Genomic DNA, 8,625 nt, shown 5'->3' on the forward strand with positions numbered 1-8,625 from the left:
GGGGGGGGGGGGAAGTAATTTTATTGGGAAAGGTTGGCAATGTCGGAACAAGAGAACAAAAAAAAAATCGGAAAATTAGGGAAAAATATAAAGATGGATTTTTTTATCGAGAGGAAGGAATGCCAGATCGACCTTATGGAGACGCCGTGACGCAACGACGCGCGTGCTTGACATTTCGAGGGAATAATTTACGACCGTATTAATAATTACTATGCGACGCCCGTCGCTTATTTACGCCAGCTAATGAGTCCGCAGCCAATTGGCTCGTCGCTTTAAGAGGCGTGCGAGAATCGCGCTGCTGCCCATTTCGAATTATTATTCCGACACGAGAGAGACAGACGCGCTACGTTCTTCCGTCCTTCCGCGTAGGGAATCGCGCGGCGACTGTTTCTTTTCAAAATTCTTTTGGGATTGATATATATATATATATATATATATATATATATATATATATATATATATATATATATATATATATATATATATATATATATATATATATATATCCCTGTATAGATCTTGGTGGGTTGGTACGGGACTCTCTTGCTGTAAAAATGTGAAAACTGGCAAAAAGTATTTTCGAATCTTCGCGAGTGTCGCGTTTCAGGATCTGATCGCGGACTAATGTCAGGTTTACGCGTTACGGTCCGCGTGGCCACTCGGTGCGTTTTTAACGAGGACATCCAGTAAATCGTAATCGCGCCTCCGACGCAGCCGCAGCCGCCGCCGCCGCTGCGTCCCGCGGGTGATCGTGTGCGTCTTGCGTCGGTTCTAAAATAGATGGGAATATAGGCCGCCGAGGTACTACATCTGTGCCTGTGGAATTCCACGGCCCGCTTATTATACCGGTCTTATCAGGAGGCTGCTTTTCATTTCTTTTGCTCACTCGACCTCCCGATTCTTTTTTCTCTTTTTTTCTTTCTTTCTTTCTTTTTCTTCACTTCACGCCGTCCACGCACTTCGGATTCTTTCACCTATATACACAGCTCGACTTATCGATAATGTTGACGGCCGCTGCGCAATCAGTGATAAGAGTTTCGTAACGTCGACGTAATCGTGCGCGAACCTCCGTTATTTTTACTATGAAATTTAAAAACATTACAATTGATCCCTGATGATCCGAGCTGATCGTCTAGCTCGAGACGTTTTGATAGTTTTTAAATATTCCACGTGCTGGTCTTTCGAGTTTATTATCATTGATTTTCAATTTTTTAGAGTTCAAGGATGCCGATAAGGATAAGTAAACGGACGTCAGTCTTGGTAGATGAATCTGTGCAGAGTCAGACGGAGGCGCAGTATCGAGTACACACGTACCAACGTACGCGCACGGTAGAAACGTATGACGCGAGACGAGCTAAATTGACCCCTGTTACCCCGTTTGACACGAGGAATCGAGCCTCCCATCCTGCACAGCCGAATCGTCATTTTCTTGCCTCGATGATTCTCCCAGGCGGCGATAATCTGGCTTCGATCGCCCCCAGATTAGACCAATTGATTCTGCGCGTCTGACTACAGCCAGATTCTTAATGCTTTTACTACTTATCCACTTTCAGCCTGACGACTGTGTCAAGGTTTTACATTGATCTCTCTCTCTCTCTCTCTCTCTCTGTATTATTATTATTGCATTCGCGTACACGGATACGCACGATGACGAATGCGTCATATCCCGTGGAATTATTTTTCAAGATGGAACAAAATTTTTCATTCAGATTCCACCTACTTGGAAGATACTAAACCGCGAAGGATGAGCGACGCGTATGGGGTGGGGGTGGGAGGGACTCTTCGGAGGGAAATTAGACAGAAAATTATTTAAATTATTCTTTTCCAATCCCACGCTGTGTCGGGAGCGAAGGGGCAGGCCACTTAATAAAGAGCTGCTGACAGCGTGACAGTAAAGTAACTTCGTTCGCCGGAATTTAAAATTAGATTCATAAAAATTATTCTAATAGATTCTCCGGCTGGCAAGTCGCTGCTCCGGGCAAATGAGGCAAATTCGATTTGACACGCGGCTCGACGAGCGACCCCGCATTCTTCTTCTTCTTCTTCTGCGTTCCGACCACCCACCCCCACCCACACCTACTTCACCTTCACAGCTTCGTCCTCATTCTCATCTTCCTCCTCCTCCTCCTCTTCTTTTCCCAATGTCGCGACGAAAGCTGCAAAGAATGGCACAGTGAGGTCGCCCGCGCGAGAAGGGCGAGTTATGCAAATGTGACAATAACCGAACGTCAATCAAGAAGAAAGTTAACTCGGTGCCTCCCGACTCGCCAGCCAGCCATCCGAGAGAGAGAAGACCCAGCCGAGTGTGGCACCCTGGGTGATGCAATGTGGGAAGGCAAATAGGTACATTGCCAGAAGTAAAGAGAGATGCATGCTGGCGTAATGAAAGTGAAAAAGAGCAAAAGTAGCCAAGAGAGGAACAGGCGATGCAGCTATTGATCATTTCCATCCGAGCCTAATTCGTAAATCACACCGATCGGATTTGGGCCTCTGGAATTCCCAAAGGCACCGGATCCACCGGGTGCACCCGACTGCGTCTCGCAAAGTGGCTGAACGCCTGTTGGTTGGGGCCGAGCGACTTCTTCCTCTTGGCTGACTGCTTGCAGGTCTTATTCACTAGTCTGCACTCGTATAGCAACGACCAAGAGATAATAGCGAGGCTTTTTGCCAAGAAACCCAGCGAAGATCCCCTTTCTCCGGCAATCACCAGTGCATTTAGCGGTGTTTTGCTGGCCAGCAATCCTTGCACCCTACCTTCCTTAATCTACTTCCCTCCTGCTGCCCCCTGCGCGCGCGTCACTCTCTCTCTCTCTCTCTCTCTCTCTCTCTCTCTCTCTCTCTCTCTCTCTCTTTTCACTGTATTTCTGTATTCCTATAGAGCCAGCCCCCGTCGCACCGGCAACAGCAGGCGCACCAACCACTGGGCACTTGTTGCTTCTCCTGGCAAACCCCGTGAGTGTTTACAGGCTAAACAAACGTATACAGTCGAGTCTCGTGATTCCTCCCTGCCCCTCCCACCACTGCGCCCCAGACGCAGACAGGACATATAGACAGGACTATAGATAGCTACACGACTCGAAACCCCTTCGGCACGAGCGGGCGTCCTGTAAACAGAAGCTACTCGCCGACTTTGAAGCTCCACGTCGGCCGACATAAAGCGGACTATGATGAGCTTCTGGCAATGAATGGAAGACGCAACAAGCTACCGGAATTCTGCCAAATTGTGGCCGCTCCTTTATTTATACCCGTGTCACGTAATACGCCTATACCCTATTCGTCATTCCTCCCGAAGCGAAACTTCTCAAACGATAGAATCAAATACAATTCCTTTGTTTCTCTATCGTCGCGATTCTCCCGAGATAAGTAATCTTCTCTTGTCTTCGGCGAGCTGGCTCCGTGGCGAACGGCCTGCTAACAGGATCGGAGATTAGCGAGTCCTCAAGATCAGTCAAGCAGGATGATCCGATACGAGGGATTGCTCGGTCCTGTGTTCATTGGCCTCGAAGTAACGACGCCGGGTTTCTCGTAGCTACCGGCGCGGCAAACTGCGACGCACGTAACGGATCGTGGCACTCTCGTTAACGCCGGAAATCTGCGTCTCCTCGGATGCGGAAGATCCTTCCGAGCTTCCGACAAACTCGAGCATCTATCGTATCGACTCGCCGACAACTTTTCACCCGGATCTTCGTCCTTTACCGTGAACGAGCCTGGAGGTAGGTCATGGACCGAAGTACCCAGTGACTACGTCACACTCTGCTAGTCGTTCCGCTAGTCGAGATTTTCGAAAGGGTAAACAAACACGGGCTTGTTTACCCGCTCTCACTTATTTTTAAAGCTCCGCTCCTGAAAGCCCGTTCAAGCTCATGGATCCTTAAAGCCCACCCGGGGGCTTCGAAAAGGCACTGCGCCACGTCCACTATTTAAATCGTCCGACGTATCGCTGTTGCGTCTGACTACGATGTCAGGTTTCTACTGATCCGGATGAAAACCTAACCCCGAGTCGACCCCGAAATTTCCCACGAACTATTAAACCTAAAGTCCTGAAGTCCCTGAATCCTTCCTGGAATCGCTGGTTCATCCGAGCACCCACGTCGCTGCCTGTACCAGCCTTTCGTGTACACATACGAGAGTGACCTTGATTCGTCAGATAAACGTCCTTGGGGTTCATGTGGGATGAATCACCTTCCTAAAATACGGCAATTCCACGTGGATTGGAACTCGTAGGAGTTACCTTGAATCTTGTGCTCTGAAATAGTCCTCATGGATGAGGGATCAGACATCGTCAGGAACTTCAAGGAGTCAGATGTTCGCTTCATTTGTGTGCATTGAGACTGTGTCGAGTCGGTGGTCCATTCGAGTTGAAACTGTCACCGAAGGCGGCTAAACCTAAGACGTGGGATGCTGCAAGGATGACGTCGTCCCTGCTCTCGGATACTAGTGAGTCCGTGTGCGTGCGTGGCAGTGAAAGAGGAATCTTTTTCAAGGACAAAGAGTACGAAGGAGCAAAGCTCTGCCATCTCAACGAAATGCGATTTTCCGGCACATCGCCCACTCAGCATCCGGAGATCAAACGCTAAGAGCGTTAGCCGCATGTTAATCCAGTCATTTGCACCGATTGACTGACACCTTTGGGATTATTTGTTTATCGTGTAAACGAGAATTTAAGGATATTTTAATATCGCGAAATTTTTTATTCCTTTAGTATGGACGCGTCCGCGTATTTTTTTATTTCCTAGAAAAAATATAAATTTGTTCAATCTTAATGGTAATGATCTGGGAGGAGGGGTGCTTTTATGTTGAACTGATTAGGGTGACCTGAGGTTACTCCCATTATCGGCAAACGACCCTGTAATCGTGAGGGATGATACATTTCCAGAGTCCGTATCAAAGTTCTTCCCTTGAATTCGACTGTGCGCGTAACAATTAGAAACCTGATCGTCCCTCTTTCTACCTTTCCCATACTTCCCTCCCTTCATCCAGTGGCTGCTTCCCTCTTTTCTTGAGGGTTGCACCCCAGGACGCGCAACTACCCTTCCTTCTCATCGCCACTTCTATGGGCTTATCCATCACCTAGGTGCTTCTCTATTCCGCAGACTCTTCCATTTTCTTCTGTCTCTGAATCTCACTTTTTTTTCCCTTGCCACCCTCATCCATCCCTGCTTCACCAGTCTCCGCCATCTTTTGCATCCAGACAGAATTTTCAATTTATGACTGCGGCTTCCAGTATTATCACCATATGTATACCGAAGACAAAGATTAGTATATCCATACATAATGTATTCATGAGAACTGTGAAGCCGTCTTTTAAAGAAACAGAGTGAAAAAAAGGATTTAGTAAAAACCACAATATACTCTGTAACGTATTTTCTTAACTCGACACCGATAACGAAAATCCGATAACTAACCTACGTCATATTCGCATCCCGCCGGGCGCCAGCCAATTCTTTTTTCACCGGTAAGATGGAACAGCCTTAACTCCGCCAAAACGAGAGCTCTGACGGAGCATATCGGAAGAGACGGTAGCTTAACGGATCCTGTCGATTTTTGGGGACGCGTAAAATCAGCAAACGCAACGGAAATGCACGGCAGAATCGGAGCTACAAAATCTAAATCCCTCCACCAATTAATGAATCGTGACTACTCACCGGCGCTGGTCCAGCTAATCAGCGAAGGCCGAGAACTGCATCCAGGGTGGTCACTGCACTCAAGTCCACTCAGGTGATCCCTGCACTATAGCACAAGACTGCACTTGCGAAACACAGGCAGAAGGATAGTCACTGCACTCAAGTCCACTCAGGTGATCCCTGCACTATAGCACAAGACTGCACTTGCGAAACACAGGCAGAAAATCTATAGGATTTTCTGGATATTGCGAGAGCAACGCGAAAACTGCAGAAGCGAGAACTTTATTGACCGTATAGGAATCGCAGATTCGAAACAAAGGAAAGAGTCAACAAAGAGTCCGGGAGCGCGAGGCAGCCCGATCGGTGTCCCAAGACAGACTGACTTTAAAGCAATCAATTGGCAATAGTCAAATTCGAGAACTAGTCGCTCTGATTGGTCGAGATCCTTATGGCCGGTAACTCTTATCCTTTCCCTCGTGTCGTCCCTTTAAACTAAATCGCGAGGATTCCTTAGCGAATCGGTAGGTGACTCTTGGTTTCCCCAGGGCACCCGGTGACAGCCGAGCACCACGTCCCTAACTCGGGTCAGGCGGTTCCTCTGCTGCCCTTAACTGTATCTAAACAATAGCAGATCTTCCGGAGAGCATTGGCGTAACTGCACGAATCAACGACAATCATCAGACCGCGAATCGAAAAATTACGTCACAACTCCTCAAAGTTACAATTTTCCACCCTTCAGCAAAAGGTGGAGGGATGGTCTAGCTTGTCCCCGTAATTCGACTTCGCGTTTTTACACTTTTTCTTGAACCCTGATTTCTTAATAAGAACTCGACGAACAAGGGATTAACATCCAGCATCATAATACATCTCTTGAATGTATAACGAGATGAATTCCCAGGCCATTCCTGGAATTGTTCGTCTCACTAAGGGTTGTGCGACTTGTCGCGGATTTACGTGAAAACCGATTCGGTGCTAAATCGTCTGCAGTTAAAATCTGGGTTAGGCTGCGAATCCTTGCCGATGTCACATCCCACCCCCGTTTCCCTCGTTGGCATAGAAAGCACCCAAAAGAGAATCTTTACTGTCGGTGTTTATCACAATAAAAACGTCTTATAACTCGTGGACGCTTATGCGCGATGACCTACCCACCCTCGTATCCCATACGTGTATGTCTATATATATAGATATCTATAAGGGTCTTCCTTTGGCTTCCGTATCGGGCAAAAGATATATATATATATATTTAAGGAAAGGGAATCTTGTTAAGGTTTCTGGTATACTTCAGAGTTATCGAGAGAACTCTATGGTACCAACCATACAAATATACATATATGTACAGTATTGTTTACTACAGGAATAATACGAATCACTTTCATTCGAAAAATAAGAGAGAGAAGATTAAGTAGACCTTGAAGAATAAGATACTCCCACGTGTTCATCCCTACGTGTTGATGCCTACAAATTATTCTACAGATTCTAGCAAACAAATTTCTTTTACCCTTAATATGTAATTTCTGTTATCACATAGATTCCGTGTGGCGCGATTCGTCGTTGCGTAAATAAATGATATTGCAATGTGCCTGCAAGAAATCCCCCCCCCTTTTTTTTATTATTATTATTATACCCACCGCTGTTTCTTTTTATGCGCGAGAAATCGAACTTTCGGCGTGATTTTTCCCGTGAAACCGCACAAGATTTTCTTTTTGCCAATCCTACGCCAAAGGGTCGCCCACCCTCGCCCCTCAGACTGTTTGCCAAGGGCATTTAATTACTCGATGAAACGAACTTGTTCTTCTCGCCACCCTGTAGCGATAGGGCATCCCTTTTTTTTCTATCCCTCCCCGCCTCCACTTTTCTCAGGATTCAGGATCGATTTTTCATGGCGAACGCGGTGCATCTCGGAATCTTTCTCTTCGCTTTCCACCTTCCTACCCCTAGTCGGTGCGCCGCTCCCCTCCTCGACCTCCCCCCTCTAGTGTCAGAGCTTCTTCGGGGATGACTGATGACGCGAGAGTGACGATGGAACTAGGGCTGTTGGGGGTTGTTGCCCGATCGGTACCACGCGACTCTCGCCAAATGCAGATTCCCCTAAATCCAGCGTAGAATCGATAACAGTGTCATGGGAGCACATAGGACTAGTGCCATGTCCAAGGGACTCTTTCACACTGAATACCGTTACGAGATGACCTCTCGAAATTGAGTACGACCGTCCATATGCGTTTCATATGATAAGTCTGACCTTATTCGAGTTCTCATTGGTCCACCGGAAGTGTTCGATATCTTATGTAAATTTGAGCAGTCCGCAGTTTCTTAGGGTAGCGCCATAAAGCCACCCCCTGTCCATTGGGGGAGGGTGAACGTTAAAGCGGCAGTTATGGGAGGATCGCAGTGCCCCCGAAGGCCTTAACTTTTGTCGCCGTTATCGAGTCCGTGATAAACTGATTCGCATTCGACGCAAATCCAAGACGCCGAGCGTCGAGACGCCGCACGCGATACTCAGCTACTTACTACTAGCCGTTCGATCGGCAGCCAATGGGAATCCCGTGAGAAGAATGGCGTCTCTGTGCCACGGCAGCTCGGCTGTAAGAGGTATAATGATAAAATGTAACGCAAGAAGCATTATGGCCTATTAATACAACCTCCAGATATTTATGCCCCCTTCGAAAACCCTCCAGACTCTTCGGCTCCCGCATTAACCAACTCCCCGTTCGATTGGTAGCCAAGCAGTTTCCAATTGCCGATTACAGCTGGTAGATCCTGCCAGGTCGATATCTTTAGCGGCTTGAGAATCGCCCAAATGGAATTTATAGTGACCACTGCTGAATCGAAGAGCGCGGAATCAAGTGTATCCAGTCTATATACTGTATTAAAGTCTAGCCTGGATAGTAAATAGTCTCATAAGTTTTCATAGTAAAGTCAAGAGAGGAGCGTCATGTGGGTTAAGCTTAAGGTTTCTTCTTTCCTCCAATTTATATTATATATACTCGTCGCGCGAGTAAGG

At 47.2% G+C, this 8,625-nt stretch overlaps 1 protein-coding gene across 3 annotated transcripts in view; it reads left to right on the top strand.

Annotated features, from left to right (window-relative positions):
* Positions 1-8,625, top strand: part of LOC107271814 (forkhead box protein O) — an 81,906-nt gene that overhangs the window by 60,755 nt on the left and 12,526 nt on the right. Inside the window, exon 7 of one of the 3 annotated variants that reach the window (XM_025089106.1) lies at positions 2,879-2,952. The exons of the other annotated variants lie outside the window; for them this stretch is intronic. The gene's annotated coding sequence lies outside the window, so the exon portion shown is untranslated. The remainder of the gene's footprint in view (positions 1-2,878; positions 2,953-8,625) is intronic. 3 annotated transcript variants of the gene reach the window in all.

Source organism: Cephus cinctus, unplaced genomic scaffold (assembly GCF_000341935.2).
Source record: "Cephus cinctus unplaced genomic scaffold, Ccin1 Ccin1_scaffold1043, whole genome shotgun sequence".
NCBI classification, from domain to species: Eukaryota; Metazoa; Arthropoda; class Insecta; order Hymenoptera; family Cephidae; genus Cephus; species Cephus cinctus.